The 22,237-nt window shown below is 39.6% G+C and overlaps 1 protein-coding gene across 3 annotated transcripts in view; it reads right to left on the reverse strand.

Annotated features, from left to right (window-relative positions):
* Positions 1–9,106, reverse strand: part of CPLX2 (complexin 2) — a 173,402-nt gene extending 164,296 nt beyond the window's left edge. Inside the window, exons 1-2 of one of the 3 annotated variants that reach the window (XM_058171137.1) lie at positions 8,999–9,106; positions 8,792–8,889 (exon numbers count right to left, since the gene is read on the reverse strand). The gene's annotated coding sequence lies outside the window, so the exon portion shown is untranslated. Of the gene's footprint in view, positions 1–8,233; positions 8,618–8,791 lie in introns of those variants that run through there. The other 2 variants (XM_058171136.1, XM_058171138.1) reach the window with 2 other exon arrangements.
* Between the last annotated feature and the right edge of the window lie 13,131 nt (positions 9,107–22,237).

Consider the following 22,237-nt stretch of genomic DNA (forward strand, 5'->3'; position numbering starts at 1 on the left):
CTTCTAGAATAAGTTTTTTAATTGTTATTTTAGTCTGTATTTATATGTGCTTTTTACTTGCCTGTGAACCGCCCTGAGTCCCTTGGGAGATAGGGCGGTATATAAATGTGATTAATAAATAAATAATAAATAAAATAAAAGTGGTGAAATAGATTAGCTTAGTTTAGATTAGTTCTGTCTGGCGCTGAAAGTGAAACTGGGGCTTTCCGGCTGCGAAAAAAGCCATGAGGTCAATCAGTAATCAGGTAAGTGTCTTAGACTCTTTTAAAAGGAGTTTTTCTACATGTTTTCTACAGAAAACATGTTTTTTTAAAGTTCTGCTGATGAGGAACTTAGGTGAGATCCCCAGAGTAGCCTTTAAATTTTTTTTTTAAGTTTAAAGGCTCTGCCGATCTCAGCTGAGGGGCGGGATCCTCAAAGGCTTTTTTTTTTTACTTTTAAAGGCATGCTGAAGCAAAAGCTTCTTTTAAAAGTAAAAAAAAAACCACCCTCTACTGATGGTACGGCTCAGCAGAGGCAGGGGGGGCGGGGCCAGGGATTTTTACTACCGGTCCTCCAAACCAGCAGCCGCCATCGCTACCGGATCGCGCGAGCCGGTCCGATCTGGGAGCATTTCACCCCTGATATACAGGTAGAAATTCTAATTCCTTCCCCAGAATAACTTCAGGTACCATAACATAGTTATGAAAATAACTTTGCTGGCAAGACTCAACATTTTTCTTAGTAGTAAGAAATTTCTGAAAGTGTATCAATCTCAATGATTGCATGTCATCTGCACCGTCTATGTGGAAGACTTAAACTAGACTCTGAATAATGCCTGTATATATACAGTACCTCCAAGATATATTTCTCATAAATCCCAAACAAACATGCTTAATAATACCAATGAGTGGAATTATGTTGGAAGCAATATTTCTCTGATGTTGACTCATTCAAAATTGGCTACTATTACACATTCTGAACTGTTATTGAAACTTTGCCCTCCCTGCACTGTCTTAAGGGTCTGGCAATAGCCCTAGCCTGGAAAAAGGAACAATTTTATGAGTCAGATTTGGAACTAAGATATTTTTGCATTTAATTGCCTTGAATTACTAATGAGACTACAGCCTCTCTGGATGATGCAATGCTGCAGTTGAATAACTTCCTCAATAAATGAAAACTGGGACTTTTTGCCACCCATATTAAATTGGTATTATATTATACTGAAGTTCAAGGCGGTTCCATTCATCCTTCGGTATAAAGATAATCCATATTTGAAAAGGAGACAGAATAACTATGCATTGGTTATATAAAACCAATGCCTCCCAGAAACTGCTTTAACTTTGAAAAACTGGGAGGTGGTGGTGGAGGAAGAGGAGGAGGAGGAGAAGGGTCAAAAAAGCTTGCCAAGACTTTTAGTTGGTCAGTCCTGGCTAAAGGGCTGGCCTAAATGTCCTCCAAGTTATGTTCCAACTGTCAAAATAAAAATCCCAATTCACTGTCCAGCAGTGAAGTAAAAGATATTTAATTTAGAGGGAGAAATCATGTATGACAGCATAGCTTTATTGAGACAATTTGACACATTTTAAATTAGTTCATTTCTATGCACCATTTTTTGACAACACAAGAACTGCGCTGAATAAAATTAAAGAACCATCTACATTAGCATCATTTCTCACAGAAGCCAACCAGAGGATCAAAAGCAGAAAAACTGTGGAATAGCAGCCTCCTGCTTATTTCCCCTCCTCCGACTAGTGTGGAGAATTGTAAATGGGACACAACAGAGTGTATGCGTATGTGTCAATGCCTTGGAGTCAGTGTTGATCCCCTGCAATTTCTGGCACTTTCCTAGAGGAACCAGCTTAAAGTCACCTAGTTGACTTCATGCAGGACTAGAAATCATTCTCAGTTTCTAATATGCCTGAACAATTGCACCAAACTGGCTGCCTCAACAGATAGAAGTCACCAATAGCTATATCATCTGTAAATTTGTCTAATCTTTTGAAATCTAAATTTTGGGCATTGCTATTCCTTATGATAGTAAAATTTATTTTAAAATTTCTTTTATTTGCCTGAAATCTTCCATGGTTTTTCACAGAATCTGAACAATGGGTGAATTTTATGAAAAGAAACCTAAAACCTTTTTGTGGCAATGGGAGGATTAAGGAAACACATAAAGGCTTCTCCATTGAGGGAAACTTAATTAAAAATGCTCCTAAAATGCTCCTAAAATGTTAATGTGGAAAGCAAAAATGTTTTGTTACTCAAGAGAAAAATAAACATATCAGATTAGTAATTAATCAAAAAAATTAGATTTTCTTCCTAGCCATGTCACAGATCAATTGCTATTTTTATTTTATTTCCCTCAAGGAATAAGCTGTTTCCATGTGTATGTGCAATATAAGGTGACTTATTACATTAGTTCGTTGCCCAGCAGATGAAGGATTTTAACTGCAAAAAATAAAAACAAACAACAAATGTAATCTGCCAATTGGAGGCATCCATGAGCAATACTGTTGGGCTTCTTTAGTAAGCTTGCAAAGTGCTCCAGGTAAACATTACGAGGACTTAATGCGTGAATTCAATTTCTCATCTTTCTCTCCAAGGTGTTAATAGCTGTGTCTAGTTGAGATCATTTTAAAGGCAACTTCAGGGTATACAGCAATCAAAAAAGCCAAACTCTTTGATGCTTTCAAAAAAGATTCAGAAATCCATTGCTACCTATCATTCTGCCTTTGGAAAAAAAGCTTCATAAGGAGTTCTGAAGCAGTACGGTATGCAAATATGTAGAGAAGCATCTCACATGGTTAGCAGTAATGTCTGCAGAAGCAAAGCATCTTCACATATAGCTGCGTTATCAAGGTTTTTGCTCACATGGAAGTCAAAGCAACTTCTAGTGGAAGTCCAACTTGGCTATTTTCTTAGAAGCATTTACACTGGCTATCACATAAACACTTACAGATTTGCTTCCTTGAATAAGACTAAGGCCCCCAACTTTTTCCAAAATAGGAATTATAGGTGCCATTAATATTGTGAAATTAACACACTCATCATGATACAAATTAACCTCCCACTACCTGTCTCCCTCCAGGTATTATCAAACTTTAATTCCTTTGTCCAAGTGAATTCCACATAAGCTTTAAATGGACTAATGATTCCAGTTTAAAAACTTGTCCATCTGAATCACCTTCTACAAGTTATTTTCAAGTTTTGACATTTCTACTGATAGTATCTATATCAGTGATGGCAAACCTTTGACGTGCCCGCGCGCTGGCCTGCATGCCAGAAGTAGCGCGCAAAATCATCCCGCAAGGTATGCGTGGCCCTGCTGGCCTTCATGCATGCAGGAGCACCAATATCCAGAAGAGCAGCAGTCTATCGCGCATGTGCGAACCAGCACTCAAACACCCAGATACTGGCATGGAAGCACGCCCGACGAACAGCTGGCCATCACGCATGTGCGCAACGTCAACCTGGAAGGTTGGGTTCCAGCCTGTGCATGTGTGACGGAATGCCGCTCTTCCGGGTTCTGCCTCTCCCGCATGAGACACGGCCAGCTGACCGGCACGCACGTGATCATAGGAATGCGGAATAGGAGCCAGCAAGGCCACACATTCTTCACAGGATGTTTTTTTGCATGCCGCTTCCGTCACACGTTCCATAGGTTTGCCGACACTGATCTATATTGTATAGTCATGAGATACATAGAGTCCTTGACTTATGACTGTATTGGAACCTGCCTGCTCATGATGGTTTTAAAGTAAGTCATCATATGACCAACAAAACTTTATGATCCCTTTTTTGGCAATAATTAAGCAAATTATTATTGTTTAGTGAATCTGCAGCCATTAAGGAATGCAGTTAATGCAGTCATTAAGCTATGGGTCATTTCTGCCAAAAACTGAAAGCAAACACAGATTTTCAGCAAAAATGTTATAAATTGTGGTCATGTGACCACAGGATGCTGAAATGACCATAAATGAGGGCCAGTTGCTGAATACCCAAAATGTGGTCACTTAACCATGGCAGGGGCAGCTATTGGAGCTTCAGAACTGGGTCATAAAAACCCTTTTTTTGTGGGGGAGAAATCCGGCAGATCTTCAAACTGTCACTAAGCAACCAGTCGTAAATCAAAAACTACCCATATGCACTTCAAAAATGTTCTTTTTCTGTTTCTTGACCATCGAATAAACGTGAATTAGGATAAAACAACAGAGGAACAGATCTAAAGATTATAAATGTTTATATTTATTCAACTTATAATACATAAACAAAAGTGCCCGCCTTTTCAGTCTTCCACAGGTTTCCATTCTTTTTTCTTCGTGCTGTTGCTGACCTCTGTTTATCTACCTAGATACACACATACAGTAAATCGAGAGCTAGGCCAAACTGCTGCTTAGATGAGGTCCTGTTCTCTTTACGGTAGAAATCCTTACGGTTTAATAAGCTTCAGATACTGCATGTATTCTTGTCACTCTTTATACAAGTTTCCCTCTTTTCTTCAAAACAAATGTCATTATCCGGCTGCCTGCAATTTGGCAGTTCAAATTTCACCAGATTCAAGGTTGACTCAGCCTTCCACCCTTCCGAGGTGGGTAAAATGTGGACCCAAATTGTTGGGGGCAATATGCTGACTCTGTAAACCGCTTAGAGAGGGCTGTAAACTGGTGGAATTCAAATTTTTTTACTACCGGTTCTGTGGGCATGGCTTGGTGGACATGGCAGGGGAAGGATACTGCAAAATCTCCATTCCCATCTCACTCCAGGGGAAGGATACTGCAAAATCCCCATTCCCTCCCCGCTCTGGGGCCAGCCAGAGGTGGTATTTGCCGGTTCTCCGAACTACTCAAAATTTCCGCTACCAGTTCTCCAAAACCTGTCAGAACCTGCTGAATAGTATCCCTGGCTGTAAAGCACTGTCAAGCGGTATATAAGTCGAAATGCTATTGCTAGTGCTAGTGCTATTGCTATCACATGTGGTCACAAAGTCCATTGTAAAACAATTTGATTAAAAGCCTCAACAATTACCCAGAGAAAACTAAGTTATCACCTTCTACATCAGGAGTTAGCCTCTTCTGATCAGAAAGATATACATGCCCTAAAAACCCATCAAGATTATTCTTGCCAAAATACAGGGGCACATAGTATGAATATGTGTGTGCTTTTCTCTTAATCTGAAATTCAGCTCTCAGCTGCCTTACACTAATAAAAGCTTACCAGGACTCTCATTCATATATGAGAGTGACTGGATCATCCAAAAGAAATAGTTTTTCTTAGTTCTTTGGGGCCACGTTCACAGATTTTTCCCTCCCACAATCCTAAAGAAATTGGATTTTTTTTGGATTAGCAAACCTGAAAATTTATCTTAATTACAAAGAAGACTACAGTTATTACTTCAGTCTTTTAAACCCTTTGAAAAAAGTTAATAAAACTAATTTCCTCCACTAATTTGGAAAGCATGCTTAATGAGAAATGGTGTTTAATTGACCTGTATTAAATTAAAATGTGATTACTCCTTGTTTTATCATAATTGACAAAGAAGAAATATAAAACAGACAGGCAGACTAGCATAGTGTATCCATGAACAGCAAATATCAATCAGAAGACACAATGAAAACTCCTTATTCTCACAACACATGGATAGACTCAACCATAGTTTCAACTTGGAAATTGTCAGTATCCCAGACTAAGCTAAATCCAAAATGTTAGAGAATTCCTTGAAGGATGTCATTCAGGCAAACCAGCCATCATCGACCACATAGATACAAACCAGGTTTACAGATCACTGATAATAAAAAAGCTAAGAAGGAAGCAAAAAGACCAGAATATATCTTTTCTACAACTAACACCCAGAGAATCAGGGGTTAGCACCAGGCAAACAGGAGAACTAATCAAGGAACTACCAAGGAGAAAGCTACATATTTCACTGACAGGGCAAGCTAGAAGTAATCCTCAACTTATGACTGGCTGTTTCACATTCAAAACTCTGGCAGAGCTTCTCTGGGAATATTTTTGACCTGGATTTGAAGTTCCAATGGTCACACACACCCTCAGTCATGTGATTGCCCTTCAGGCATTTGGCAACTAATCTGCATTTATGGCCATTTGCAGCATCCTGCAGTTATGGGATGACCATGTGGCACGTTTTACAACTGTTTTGTTGAAAATCAGCATTTACTTCTAGTTTTCGGTAAAACTGGCCTATAGCAAACCATTGGTTTAATGACCTCCATGTTCACCTAAGGACCACCACAAAAAAAGGTTGTAAAATCAGATCACTCACATGGGTGACCCAATTCACAATGGTCATGAGTAATGACCATGATGGGCAGGCTCCATTACGCTCATAACTCAAGGATTACTGGTACCTACACAAACAGGGAGCAAATTGCACACTCACCAGCACTGATGTTACTTAGTCAAGTAATAAAATGTCTGCAAGCAAACAACCAAGCTCAGAAAGCGCCAAGTTCTTAAAAGAAGAAATGGTGTACCAGACAAATTATAGATATCCCTTTATAATTAACCTTCATGGTATCATATTGAGTAGCAACTGGATTTCTATCATTCTGCATAATATCTGTGTTAATTCTGAGTCTTCAGGCAGCCATGGCTGTATTTGTATCTATGAAGTTTTGCTTAGGACTTCTATAAATCTGATATGCAACAGTCCTGCCCAAGAACAGACCAAGTTTATTCAGAGAATTAAACTGTATTGTTTATAGTCATCACCAATTTGGATGAGAGCATGTATCACTTCATCTAATTGCAAAGACTTCCTTTTCTTCTGTAAGAGCATCATCATTCCATTTAATATTTGCATTCCAGACTTTGAATAACATCAAAGCTAATGTATTTGAAAAAATATTCAAGAGACCTAGGGTCAGATTAGCCGCCAGAGAATCAATTCCAGGTGACTTTAGTTGTATTTTAGTTTCCTTACAAACTTTTCAATATGATTGGTGGGGCTGGTGAAGAGGACATTGGCTCAAGCCATCCTGATTCACTTTGGTGAGTGAGATGGGCAGCAGGTAAACTTAATAAATAAATAATAAATAAAATGTAATAGATGACCAGGATGAGCCCAGGGGAAGGGTCAAACTCATCATCAGTCTCGAGTCCCTTCACACACACAAGAGTTCTAAGTTCACTTCTAATATGATATATTCTAATATGATATATTATATATATCATATCTTGCATATATATATATATGTGTGTGTATATGTATGTGTGTATATGTGTATATGTATGTATATACAACAACACACACACACACACATTCATTCTGCGCTTGACATAAAAAGCATTCTGCAAGATTCCAAGTACAGGTAGTCCTTGACTTATAACCACAATTGAGCCAAAATTTCTGTTCCCAAGCAAGACAGTTGTTAAGTGAGTTTTGCCCCATTTTATGACCTTTCTTGCTACAATTGTTAAATGAATCACTGCAGTTCTTAAATTAGTAACACCGTTGTTAGTGACTCTGGCTTCTCCATTCATTTTGCTTGTCAGAAGGTTGCAAAAGGTGATCACGTGACTCTGGGGTCCTGCAACCGTCATAAATACATGCCAGTGGCCAAGCATCCGAATTTTAATCCCATGAGCATGGGGATGTGGCAATGAGAATAAGTGTGAAAACCAGTCATAAGTCAATTTTTTTAAAGTGCCTTTGTCACTTTTATGGTCAGTAAACGAATGGTTGTGAGTCAAGGACTCCCTGTATACCTAAGGCCATGATCTTCTCATTACATGACATGTTCAAAGGCCATGTCACTTGAATGTTTTTTCCAAATGGAACCTGAAAGAGAAAATCTTGTAGGGTGACAACCGGGATGGTGATGGGGGGAAGATGCCAGGTTAGATGCCAGGGCACACAGCTCCCTCACCTTTGCTGTTGTCTCTCAGAGGTTGCCCTCTAAGGATAGACCCAATCTGATAGGCCTATCATACAACTTGCACACAGCCTGTGTATGCTGGGGAATCCCAAATTACCCCCACACCGCCAGAACCGCCCCGAGATTGCTCTTCTATTACTCGATTACATAAGAAGGGAACAGGAGTTTGTTTCCTCCCCTCCAGCTCTTTTTTTATTTCTGAGGCCTCTCCACTGCCCCCCTCCCTTCCCCAATGCCAGTCAAGGGGAATAATTAATGGGTGCAAAGAGAAAGACAAAAGCTTCCTTGCTATTAATAGGAGCTGGGAGGGAAGAGGAGAGGAAATGGGAGGCTTTGCAGAAGCTTCCGTGACTTACGCTTGAGGTTGGCCTGCCTTGTTCAACCTAAACACAGCTCGGAGCCCTTTCCCCATTGCACACAAGACCCGAGGCAAAAGGGGTTGGCTAGCGAGAAAGGAAAGTCGTGGCCGAGTGGTTAAGGCGATGGACTAGAAAAGGAGGAGGAGGAGAGGATCGACCGGGAAGGCTCTTAAACGAAGCCATTTCCCGCCTTGGATGAGGAACCCCGAGCGGGGGAACAGGTCTGCGCGAGGAGACGACGGGAGAGGCTTTTCTTCCCGCGAGTGCGCGCGCGCGCGCCCACCGTCTCTTCGCCCGGGGAGCACAAGGGATTTAGAAGCCGCGCTGACTGGCGCGGAGCTTCCGCGAGCTGGAGAAGAGAAGCGGAGCGGAGCGGCGGCTGGGGACACGCCCAGCCCCGAGGGGCTTAAAGGAGCCCGCTTTTGTTTTTGCTCCGGTTCTGAGGGGGGGCGGGGGAAAGAACAACCCCTGGGCCTCAGCGGCCTCGGAGCGAGAGGGGGACCGAGGGCGAGGAGGTGGATAAGGGGCAACGGGACTAAAAGCGTATCTACCCACCTGCTTGCTGGCCGGGGGGCAGTTCGGCCAGCGGGGCTCGCGGCGGCGTTGGCGGTGCTCAGACTGTGGGTCTCCCGGCGCCGCTGTTCTGCTCTAGGCTTTGCGAGGGGAGGGGAAGGGGGGAAAGAGAGAGAGAGAGAAATTGCAGGGCTTTCTAAAAATAGCCGCCTCTGGCGCTTGGCGGGGAGGCTAGCACATCATCTGCACCTTGGGCTCCAGCCCCATCGTTTCCCCGGTGCAGCGGCTGGGCGAGGGGCAGAGGCTCTCGCTTCAAGCGGCCGGCCAGCGCGTGACGTGCGCCATCCCTTGTCGGAGCCCGAGCAGATGTGTCGGAAAGATAAAAGGGAGGCGGAGGTGTATGGGGCGGGGGGAGGGAGGAAGGAAGGAAGGAAAAAAGAAATAAACAAAAGAGTCCCGTTTCACACCGCCTTGCGCCTGCTGCCTGGGGAATCCCGAGGTTGCGGGATGAGGGCGTGGATTAAAGAACTTCAGGGGTGGGGGTGGGAGGACGGAGAGCGGAGACATCGATCCAGTTGAGCCGGGAGGGAGGTGAGCTTGTGCCCTGGCTACGAAGAGCGCAGACCGAAAGGCCGCTTACTCTCGAGGGTATTATCGATCGCTCGTTTGGACTGTCCAAAAATTATTATTGCTTAGTGATCCGGCGAGATGTAAACTGGACAGTGAACTGATCCCCCTGTTCGCTCACCTCACCATCTTGGTCGTCCTTATTTTGAGGGGACCGCGTTTCCTCTTAGTTTTAAGCTCCTTGATCACACTTTCCCAAGCTGGTGGTCTTCGGGTGGATGATTATTCTATGGGAGGTTTAATGTAGTACACCTCGGAAGGAATCGGGTTTACTAAGGTCATCCCAGGACTAGGGAATCTGAAAAGTCTGAAGAATCAAATTAAGAATCATAAGGAAATAATTAGATTTACAATGGGGGGGGTGCAGCATTAATTAAGAGGAAAATTGCCCTCCATCGTTAAGCTTGGTAGAGCTGATCTTGAGCAGAAATCAACTCTGGTTTATTCTTCTCTAATTAACTGTAACCTGTTGTGGCCTCTTTCCCCAGAGTAGGAATTCAAGTGTAAGTTATTTGGCCATATGATCAACTTAAAAAGTTTTTTTTTAAAAGAAGTGATTGGATATGTCAATCAAGACCCACAGAAAGGTTGTAACACATTTAAAGTTCCATATGATTGATGTTTCCAGTTAAGAGAGGCACTAGTGACTAGCAGAACTCAGTTCAGTTACAATTCAGGGATATAAGTAATACTTCTAAGAAGTGATCACCTAGCTACCTGCTGTTGTGACTGAGGCCCAAGTAGTGATTACCAAACAAATTCAGTCCTGAACAAACTTATTTTATTAAAACAACTGAGAATTAATTCATTCTCAGCTTAGTCCAAAACAAATTCTTCACCAATCTTTGTTGTCTTTGGCAACCTGCCAAAGACTTTTCTTGGCAAAAACCATACAAAGTTCAAGAGATGCTGACAAGAAGCATGGAAATCAACGTTGCTTTCCTACAAAGAACCCAATGGCTCATTGCTGCTCTTTTAAGCCTTATGGGGGGGCCCAATCATCTTCTGGCCTTACTCCCGAGTCGTCCTTTTTGCTTTAGCTGCTCTTGCCTTCTGGCAGCTCTTCTCATGTGTGCACTAGGAAGAGGCTCCTCCTGTTCCTCTGCCTCTCTACTGTCCGCCTCTGGAGGCTCCAGAGTCTGCACATTGTTCCCAGATGGCCCTGGCCCCATCTCTGCCTTTGATGCAGAGCCTTCCTCTGACTCCAGGACTAATCCATTGTCCACCCCAGCCTCCTCACTGTCCGACTCTTCTGCAAAGCTCCACAGGCTGCTGGTGGACCACAACACCTGCAGAAAGATCTGAGAACCTTTAGTTTCACTGTCATCCATGACAGCAGCATGCATATTCTCCATATGAAGATTCTCAGTCATCCAGGTCATGGTTGTCGCAAATCTTGGATGAGAAGTGAAACAGATGAGAAGTGAAACATCTTCAAAAAAAACAAAAACCAGAAAGGCCAGTTGCCTCTTGAAAAAGCACCTTTGGTACATCCATATTCTCCATTTTTATCATATATACAAGTAGGCTGGGTTATTAAGAGTACACCTCCTGCCCAGATAGCATTCCAGAAGATGTTAAAGACATGTCCCTTTTCCATACTTTGGGATAAGGTGGATGGAACCTCCTTGTTAGAGGTTTTTGACATACATTGTATAAGTTTTGATTTGATTCTGGATTCTGTTTCTTCTTTATTGTATTTTTATTATCTTAATATATTTTGTTTTTATATTGTAAACTGTCACTTTGTATTTGAACAGTGCCACAATTGAATTAAATAATAAAAAAGAACTTTGTTGATATAAACCAGAGGCTGCCACCTACTCCTTTTAATTTTCCACTTTCAATAGCATTGATAGTACTTTCTTTTTTTGTCTTAAAAAGTTTTATTTTGACATTCTTATCCAATAACATATCCAATAACATATTTAATGTACCCTCATATACAATTAATCGGGTTTGCCCGGTCACCACCCCCTTCCTTTTCCTTTTACTCTCCTTCTTTACCTTCTTCTACTTTCCATAACCATCCTCCCCCTCTCTTATCTACATCCTCTCCTCTTTCCTCCCTACTCCTTTCTTCTCCCTCTTCCCCTCTTCCTTCCTTCCTTTCCTCCTCCTCTCTTCTACTCCTTCTTTCCCTTCATTCTAAAGTAGTAACCAGGCAGGTCCGATCTTACATTAATTATACATCTTCAATCATCTTTGTACATTAACTATCAATCCATTTTCTACCCCCTCCCCCTCCCTTCCCCTTCCTCCCCCCACCCCCCAGGACTTCCGAGAACCGAGTACAGGGTATAAAACTAACAACAAAAATTAAAATCTAGCACAAATCATAATCCATAGTCATTCCTTAAAACCTCCACTCCCCTTCCAAAGACAAAGAAGATACTTTTCTTCCACTCCATTATATATCAGACCATTCCACTCCTAGAATTCTCAAAAGCTTCCAACTGAGTTAGTGTTTATTCTTGAATAAAGTACGTAGTTTTAATATCCAACCTTCATCAATCAATATCAAAACAACGTTCCATCTTCCAATATTCACCAAGGTTTCTTCTAAAATGTCTTTCTTCCCTTAGCAGTCTCTCAAAAATAGTTCATATTTCCAACTTAGTTTCTTTAATTTTTCTGTCCAACCTTCAGGGGTAAGCAATAGTCCATCTTTTCACATCTTTAACATTTATATATACAACAAATAATATTACAAATATCCAAAGTGTCAATTGTAATAATTAAAATCTTCACTTTACCTTACTTATGTCAAATAACATTGTTAAAATTACACCTATAACATCCAAAATATATCTATTATAACAATTACATTCTAATTAACATTACATCCATCTCTTAAATATAATATTTAATCCAAGTTCCTAAATTTTACTATCTATCCTCCAAAATTAAACAATATTCCATCTTCCTATTCCTTTATACCTTTAATATATCATATAGTACCCCTAAAATTACACATTTATATCCACAATAAATCATTTACAAAAATTAACCATAATCATATATAATAAAATTAAACATTCTCCTCCTTCTTCTATCTTACACATTTTCAACCATCTATTCACCATTCAACTTAACATCTGTTAACAAAGAATTCCCAATCTTTAATACATTAGTATAAAAATCTCGTGCTTTACAAATTGTATTGAGAAAATACTTTCTTCCTTTATAATTCAGTGTTAAACCTGCTGGAACCTCCCATCTAAAATATATCTGATGTTTCTTAAGCTCATCCACCAGAAAGGCAAATTCTTTTCTCTTTCTTAACATTTTAGGAGGAATTTCCTTCATCATTATTATATCTTGTCCTAATATTTGAAATTTATTTTTATAAAATGCTTGCAAAATTCCATACCTAATCCTCTTATTTGTAAAATAAATAACCACATCTCTCGGTAAACACTTCTGCCTTGCCCACCAGGAATTAACACGATAAATTTTTCAATATTAACTTCAAAATCTTCTGGTTCCATTCCTCTATCTGGGCAAAGGCCTGAATAAAAATCTCTTTCAAATTTTCCTCTTTAGATTCTCTTAAACCCCTTACCCTTATAGCATATTCCATTAATTTATATTGTAATATAACCCTTTCTTCCTCTGCCTTATCAGCCTTAACCTGAATATCATCTATTTTATTTTCTAAATTCAAATTAATTTGAACTTCATCTATTTTCCTTTGCAAATCTAAATTAATTTGGTTAAATTCATTCAGTCTTTCTTCTGTCTGTGTACTAGATAACAATAATGGAGTAATTGATTCCTTTAATTTTTTCATCTCCTTACTCTGCTCTTCCACCAAATCTTTAAAATCCAGTATTTCTTTCTCCATTTCATTAAATTTTGATCTATTTCTGAAAGATGAGCCTCCATAAGCTCCTGTAAAAATTCCTTAGACTTTCTTTAATATCTCTCTCAATTTCCGTACCTGAAGTGAAGATATTTCCAATAATTTAGAAGTGGTTAAATCTCTTTGCTTAAAAGCCATTTTAAACTAAGTAATATCAAGAAGAAGAAGAAGAAGAAGAAGAAGAAGAAGAAGAAGAAAAAAAAACCCAATAAATTTTTCTTCTTAAACACTGTAAAAAAAAAGATAATAAAAAAAAGAAATAGATTTTTTTTAAAAAAAAGAATTCCATTTAGAAAAAAAAAATCGTTATTTTCTTCTTAGAGGTTCCACACCAGCAATTGTAATCAGCATTTCCTTAGCTTTCACTTTCAAAACACAAAACGCCATCTTTCTTCATCTCCACTCTTCAAATAACTTCTCTGTCAGGGAGTTAAAATCATCTTACAAACAAATGCCAGCCCTCCTGCTTTCGATTCTTTCCGTGTTGACAATTTATCATTAATCCTCTTCAGTCACGGAGATGGACGCTGCGTTTTGCTCTGCTTTTGCAGAGGCGTTCTGGACTCTGGAGCTTTTTTTGAACTATCGAAGGAGCGTTCCCATCAAACCACCAGAAATCATTCTGGGGCTTTTCTTGGGGGCTCAAACTTCAGTTCAAATGCTCATCTCCCCCTCTTTGCCCGAGGGCAGAGATTTACGAGCTGTTGACAGAAGATTAGCACTGTCTAAACAGCTCTCACAGAATCACAAAGAACGGGCGGACTGTAATCGCCCGCCATTAACACAGCGGAGCCAAACCGGAAGCCGCATTGATAGTACTTTCAATGCTATCCCAGGACAATGAGAATAATTCTATTATCCATGCGGGGCACTTAAAAGTTACAGGAAAACTTGCAAAGCTAAGAAAACATTCCAAATGATCTAGCATGGAATTAAAATTTAATATACAAAGTTTATTTATTTTATTTATTTATTTATTCGTATTTCTATACCGCCCTATCTCCCTAAGGACTCAGGGCGGTGTACAGCCATATAAAAACACACAAATATACAAAATAAAACATTCATCTAAAAAACTTATTATAAAGGCCAAATATTTAAAATAAGATATAAATAATAAAACCCAATTTAAACCAAAGCTAAAATTTAGTCATTTAAAAATTTAAAACCCTAGTCCAGTCCTGCGCAAATGAATAGATGTGTCTTAAGCTCGCGGCGGAAGGTCCGAAGGTCAGGAAGTTGACGAAGTCCTGGGGGAAGCTCGTTCCAGAGGGTGGGAGCCCCCACAGAAAAGGCCCTTCCCCTGGGCGTCGCCAGTCGGCACTGCCTGGCCGACGGCACCCTGAGGAGTCCCTCTCTGTGAGAGCGCACGGGTCAGTGGGAGGCATTCGATGGCAGCAGACGGTCCCGTAAGTAATCCGTTAAATCAAAAGTCTTAAATATATAATATTTTTTTCAACTGACATCATTTCTGCCATGCTATCATCAGAGGCATGAAGTTTTTATTCAGAATTCCAAAAATTTCTAACAATGATTATGCATGATGTTTGGTAAACAGATGAATCAGAGAACAGATGCCAATCAATAAGGACAAAAAGTCTTCCTTTTTATTAAAGAAGCTCATGTGCCTCATTGTTCTCCTGGAGCACCACAGTCTTTTTTAAAAAAGGAATATTCCACCACATCCAGCTCATTTTGAAAAATTATTATTGATAGTTTTCACAGAATGCATTTTTAAGAATCTTCATCTTGCTGCTATATTGTTTTATAAGAATTCTTTGCCTGTTATGGACATCCCCATGATATTCTTTCAAGTGGAAGGGCTTCATATATATCCAAAATGAAATAAAGTAAATAAGAATAATATTAAATTGTATTTTTTAAAGGTCACTGAAGAATAAAGTAGATAGAGCTGCAGATGGAAGTGTTAAGAGGCTGGAAAATAAGATGAAATAAACAATATACGTCTAATAACAATTCTCTTAAATAAAAATACGTTAAGTTTTAATACAAGTTCTCTGGTAGAAAATACAGGACTAATTTTCTCAGCAGTGCCTATTAATGATGGCTTTACATTCAGCCTGCATGTTGAAATATTATCGAGAAATAAGTCCTGATGATACGTTGTCTCTGTCTCCAAATGTCTCCAAATGTTCAACATCTAGCTGATATTCATAGAGGTTCATCTCGTTACAAGAAGATTCGCTCTGGAAGTGTTTGATGCAGCCACCATCAGGGATCAACCATCACAGCTGGGATGTGTTAATTAGCACTTTGTTCCAGGTGGTAGGTCAACAAACAGGTGGAAGATGCAAAGCCTGGCAATAAAGGTTTGCCATTCTTTAAAAAGGAGAGAAAATATAAAATTGGCTTTGTACTTCAAAGAACTCATGGTTATTTTAAACATAGCTGTTGATGAATTTTATCAATTCAACCATACCTGGGGCAGGGGGAGAGGGAGAGTGTTTTCATAACTGTATAATAGTGAATGATCATGCCAAGAGACCAAATGCACAAACTTCCATTGCCAGAGCTTGGGGCAAGTGGTCAGGCAAGAAGTGACAGAGCTTGGGGCAAGTGGTCAGGCCTACCTGGAATTTGCCCATCAGTTACATTTCAAGAGGCTTCGATGGAATTACAAATGAGACCAAGAGGCTAAAAGTCAAAGAGATTGTGACTATTGTGGCATCAATCATTTGATAGCTGGGCATGAGTCAATACTATAGATTGTTTACATTTCTATGGTATATCTCAGGAAGAGTATCTTGATGAACACCTTGGCTTTAGAACAACTGGAGCAGAGGTGGGTTTCAGCAGGTTCTGACCAGTTCTGGGTAACCGGTAGTGGAAATTTTGAGTAGTTTGGAGAACCGGTAGTAAAAATTCTGACTGGCCCCACCCCCCATCTATTCTCTGCCTCCCAAGTCCCAGCTGATCGGGAGGGAATGGAGATTTTACAGTATCATTCCCCTGCCACGCCCACCAAGCCATGCCACGCCCACCAAGCCACACCTGTAGAACTGGTAGTAAAAAAATTTTGAAACCCACCACTGAACTGGAGGTTCTGTTCTATGGTAACCCTTGTGACAAAAGGCCAGAGAGAAGAGAAAACAGAACATTTAGCGCCCACAGAAAAATGACTGGGTGATTTCTTTATGGTTGCTAGAATTAAAGGCTGCAACTAGTGATGTAATCAGTGGTGGGATTCAGCCAGTTTGCACCACTTCGGGAGAACTGGTTGTTAACTTTCTGAGCAGTTTGGTGAACTGCTTGTTGGAAGAAATCATTAGGGCAGAGAACCGGTTGTTAAATTATTTGAATCCCACCACTGGATGTAATCACTAGTGATCTTTTTTTTTCTTTATAAGACCTCTTAAAATCTACAGTACTGAAGGTCAGGTATAGTTGCTTGAGGGGCAAAAGTGCTGAGCTAGGCATTGAGACTGACTGTTGTGGCCTGAAAAATATTTTCACAGTGAACCTCTCTGAAGGACTGTTAAAGCTGAAGGCCGGGTGGGGGGAGCATTTCTATTATGAATAAGTATTCTGACTAATGTAGGTTTTGTACTGAAACTGACAGAAGCACAGAACTGTTTTGCCTGTTCACACTCTAGAAAAATGCGCTGGCAAACAACTTCTGTATTGCTGCCAAGAAAACTGCAGGATGTCAAGCTTGACTTTAAGGAGGCTTTACTTTTGACCCTATTTATTCTCAGGCCATTCTTCTGTCTGTGTAATATTGAAGCTTGGTGTTTGAAAATTACTCCAAGAGAACCAACTTGATATTCTGTGTGTAATGGGATTCATTAACTGTAAGGAATTCCCCAAAGAAATATGACATATCCAAAGCATTCTAAACAAGCAAACTGAACTAAAAGACTTTTTAAAAAACTAAAGGACTTTTTAAAAGCCAGATTTCTGGAGCCCTAATTACAAAGTACAGTTCTGCAGCTGGCAACCTGCTAAGATTATATAGATTATGTTCTAACATTCTTCATTGGACAGAGAAAGTCAACTCCTCCTCAACAGTGACAAATACATTATAATAATCCTGCCTATTTGGGGCAGTGCAGAGACTGAGTGGTTATGATGCTAGGTTTGTAAGCTGGAAAGCCGGCAGCCCAGGTTTGAGACCCAAGCACCACGCAATGGGGTAAGTTGCTGTCCTCACCCTAGCTCCTGCCAACCGCACAGTTTGAAAGCATGCAATGAGAATATATAAATAGGTACCACTTTAGTGGGAAGGTAACAGCGCTCCATGATGCCATGCTGGCCACATAACAGTGGAAATGTCTTCGGACAGCGCTGGCTCAATGGGCTTGAAATGGAGATGAGCACCACCCTTTATGGTTACTAGCAACGATATGGAGTAAAATCCGCAGGGACTCCTTTAACTTTACATACTTTAGCAATTTACCAATTACAGTAGCCTTTACAGCTCTTTATCACTTGATCATAATAAGTAATCACATCTGTACAGTTATGGTTGTAGTAAATATAATAATGGGCAGGATAATAGGCACCATCCAGATACATTCAGGAAACAAATCCAAGAATTCTCAACTAACCAAGAGGGCCCAGGATGATGGAGAAAGCTCTAGAATTAAATAAAAGAGCTTTGTGAAAGTTTACAACAATTTATATCCTGTTGCCAAGAATAGCCATTCATACATATCTAGGAATATTGGGCCTTATTGCTATTAAGCCTCTGAATCTTAGGACATTTTGTTTGCTTATCCATTTTAGCAAATAGCTATTAAAAAACAAATCCTCTCTTATTTTTATGGACTTCTTTAAAGCTAATTAATATAATTATTAATAATTATATCTTGGACAGAATCAGCTACTCCGTGAAGTCATAGGAAGCCATAGGAAGAATTGTGTTCCAACACTAAAGAAAAAACAGACAGCTTATTTAATTTATTCATTTTCTATGAAGCATGCATAATTTAACCTCTAGCAATATAACTTTTTAAAACATTGATTTTTAAAAAATTACTTAGTAAGCAAACACAAAAACATTCAGCTTATGGTTGTTATATTTACACTATTATGTCTGATGCATCTGGACTGGCAAAGATGTGCCCCAATTGTAATTTCACAGTTCCGTTCATAAACTACTTAGATGGAAGTAAATGTAGAGTTTAGTTAATCATCTACCTGTTAGTACCATATAAGTAAGGAAGTAATAATAAACATCCTTCTCTGTGTAAAATTGTGCCCTATCAAAAATATATATTACCTTGTTTGCCCTCTGTGACAAACCCCACTTTAGTAGGATACAACAGTGTTCTCTGAAGCATTTGATAAAATGAATCCAAATTGCCAGATAAATTAAATTTCCTGAAACAAAGGCTCTCCTCATTTAAATACTAGTAACGCGGTGGCTCAGGGGCTAGGACGTTGAGCTTGTCGATCGAAAGGTCGGCAGCTCGGCGGTTCGAATCCCTAGTGCTGCCGTGTAGTGGGGTGAGCTCCCATTACTTGTCCCAGCTTCTGCCAACCTAGCAGTTTCGAAAGCACGTAAAAATGCAAGTAGAAAAACTAGGGACCACCTGTGGTGGGAAGGTAACAGCGTTCCGTGCGCCTTTGGCGTTGAGTCATGCTGGCCACATGACCACGGAGACGTCTTCGGACAGCGCTGGCTCTTTGGCTTTGAAACGGAGATGAGCACCGCCCCCTAGAGTCAGCAATGACTAGCACGTATGTGCGAGGGGAACCTTTACCTTTACCTTTATGACTGCTAAAAACTAGTCTGTAACTTTATCATTTCATCAGGTGTTATTAAAACAAGGCTTTAACTACTGGATAATTTCTAATTTGCTTATTGGACGTAGAACATCAGAGATAGAGTCTTTTGCTTGACTGGATAAAACAATCATCTAGCTTCTAGTTATGCTCAGTATTCCATAAACAGAGGAGTGTTCTCAATATAAAAAGAAAGGTCAGGAAGAATCTGCGTATTAGCTTTCAAGCAAAGATCCTAGTCAGAGCAAACCTGATTGGGGAATTCTGGGAGTTGAAGTCCACTCATCTTGTTTACAAGGTTGAGAAACACTGTCTAGATCAGTGGCCCCCAACTGCTTTTGGGCACCAGGGACCGATTCCATGGAGACAGGTTTTTCCATGGACTGGAGAGGTTGAGGTTTTGTGTGCTATCTTCATCCCTTGGATGGGGCTTTGCTTGTTTGCACGGCCCAGTTTCTGTCATGCCGTGGCCCATTGCCAGTCCACAGTTGGGGACCCCTGTTCTAGATCATTTCTGTCTTATTGAATCTCTGCATTGAATTGAAAGCCACCAGCTTATTCAAAGAGGCGACAAATAATTAGCTAGAATGACTGTATTGATATGTACTTGGAATTCTCTATGCAATTATTGCCTTCTTTTGTTTTCCTAATATCTCACTTTCCCCAATAAAGTAACCCATTTTGTATCTAGAAATTTGGCTTCACTATTTAGTAAGAGGATTTTTCATTGAAGTCTTCCCATGTGCCCACTATTCTCTGTGTTGCAGAAAGTTTGTTAAGTTCTGTGTTTGCGGTTTGGGGCAAGATGAACCAAAACACATTTCTTTCTATTTTTCTCAGAGTTGGTGAAGGGAGAAGAAGGTCCAACTGAATGGATCAGAGAGTATCAAGAGGATCAATCTCATGGATGACAGCTTATCAAAAGCATTATTATTTACCAGGGAACTCCAGAAGAAAGGCTTGGGTAGTGATGTTAAAATTGCTCCTGTCATATTTTGAACATTTTCACCATTCTGAGTATTGTTGTATCATTCTTTATTCTAGACATTTAAAAATGATTTTCTATTCCACATTTTCATCAACATTAGTCATAACACAGATATATGGGTGATGCCTCTTCTCACTTCTCTGTAACTGCCAGGCACCAAACTAGACAATTATGTATTCTTATTATTCCTCTTTAGCTAATTATTAATGCATAAATCTAGTTGTGGATTCACGTTACTCTTGTAATCTATAGCATTATTGCTTTCAGCTGGGGGCTGATGTGTAATTTGTTTGCACATATTTTAACTATTTTAAAAACACTGTTAGCAAATCCACTAGCAAATTGTAATCTTTCTTATCTCAACTTCCAGGTAGCACAGTTTGAAACTGGAAGGAAGGGGCATGAGTGGAATTTGATTTAAGGTATTTATCAGGGTTTTTTCCAGCTTTCTGCAAATCAAAGTTGAAAGTCTCTTTCTTGCCTTAGAAAATGTTTGAACTCAGAACCTTAAAGTCTGTCTTCTGCCATTTATACTTGAGAATCACTTAACAAATTGAGATTAGTAGGTTACTGAACTAAGCAGAGCAAAGATCAAGGATGAAATCTGTCCCTCGGTGAATTTATGGCAAGGCTTCTCATTTTTACAAATAGATTCAGAAACAAAATCTGTGAAAATCTTTTTTGGGCTTAGTAATCACAAACACCTTTTTGGAAATGCTTCTTATGTCCTAGCAATGCATTTTTTTTTTTGATTCCATGGAATCCATCATATTTCATGCTGAAGTTGAGCGCTGTGTCACACTATTTACCTGAAGCTATATAATAATGGAAACAGTATATAATCAGCTAAACTCAGGAAACGGGGAAAAAAAATTCCCACCCACCCCCACAATACATTAGTTAAGTTAATGCCCTGGTTTATTGATGAATTCTGTAATGTATCTGATCCTGTTGTACTCTCTGCAAGGACTATTGATTACAAAGGGATCAAAGAGAATTACAGATTCTAAAGGAAAAAAGAGAATGTATTAGCTGATGTATCAAATAACAAAATAAGAATATTGAATAGTGTTAAAAATAGAAATAAGTCTACAAAGTAAGGCTAGGTTACATTTTGTTTTGTTTATTTCTGTTAGATATTTGTAAAGTATTTCTATTTTATATAATAGTGAATGAAATACAGGAAGGGAGCATGAAGGGCATCAGAGAACAGCAGAGGAAAAGAATTACATGAACAAATGAAACAGAAGAAAAACAACTAGATAAATAAATCAACATTTAATAAATTCAAAAACAGTAAAATAGTATAAATAATAAATTCCAGAAACAGATAAAAACCTGGAAAAGGCCAGGCTTCAGAAGAATAAAATGCATAGGATCATCTAAAATAATACTAGTTGATTCCTATATATGTTTCAAGATTTTGCTGATAATGGAACTACTAGTCCCCTCCTCCTTCTTCTCCCCAATGTTTTCTTTTTCTAGCCTTCTCACTCATATTTCATTGAATAAACTTATTTTTTCACCAAACATCTATAAGCATCTATAAGAACATATCTGTTTCAAATTTGGAACATATTTCAAGGTAATGTTCTTATAGCTGCTTTATTACTTTTAAAATGAATGGGATTGTCGGCCTTACTTGTTAAAGCGTTGGGGTTATTTCAGTTTAAGGAGAAAAAGAAAAGGAAATTAGAGCTGCATTGGTTACTCACTGGCTTTCGAGAGAGATTCAAGGCTCTGGCTGTAGCTGATGATTGTTTACTTTGGGGGAAGACTTTCTTCAGTGCGATACAACACATGGCTTATGGTATATGATTCAGAGGTAGGTTTCAGATATTGTTACCACTGGTTCACCCCACACACACACACTTGCTTCATGTGCGTGCACCTTCCGCACATACACCCGGTCTCAAAAAACGTGGCTAAATAGGATGGCATAGCACTGATAGGGTGCGTGGGCTGGCACAGCTGGGATCCCCGCTACCGGTTTGCCTGAACTGGTACGAATCGGCTGAATACCACCTCTGATATGATTGTTATTTGTTATGTTCAACTATTTTACTAGTTTAAATGGTCACTACAAAGCTGAATAATAAGTGCCTCCATAGCTAGGTCTCTACAGGGGAGAGAGACAGACGAAGAGGTAGAAGACAGGACTTTCCCAAACTCTGGAATACTCTGGCGTTTCAGCCCCACAATGTTTTTGGATACACTGCAACTCAATCTCAAATAAATTACTTCGGATGTCAAACAGGGC

This window comes from Ahaetulla prasina, chromosome 2 (assembly GCF_028640845.1).
Source record: "Ahaetulla prasina isolate Xishuangbanna chromosome 2, ASM2864084v1, whole genome shotgun sequence".
NCBI lineage: Eukaryota > Metazoa > Chordata > Lepidosauria > Squamata > Colubridae > Ahaetulla > Ahaetulla prasina.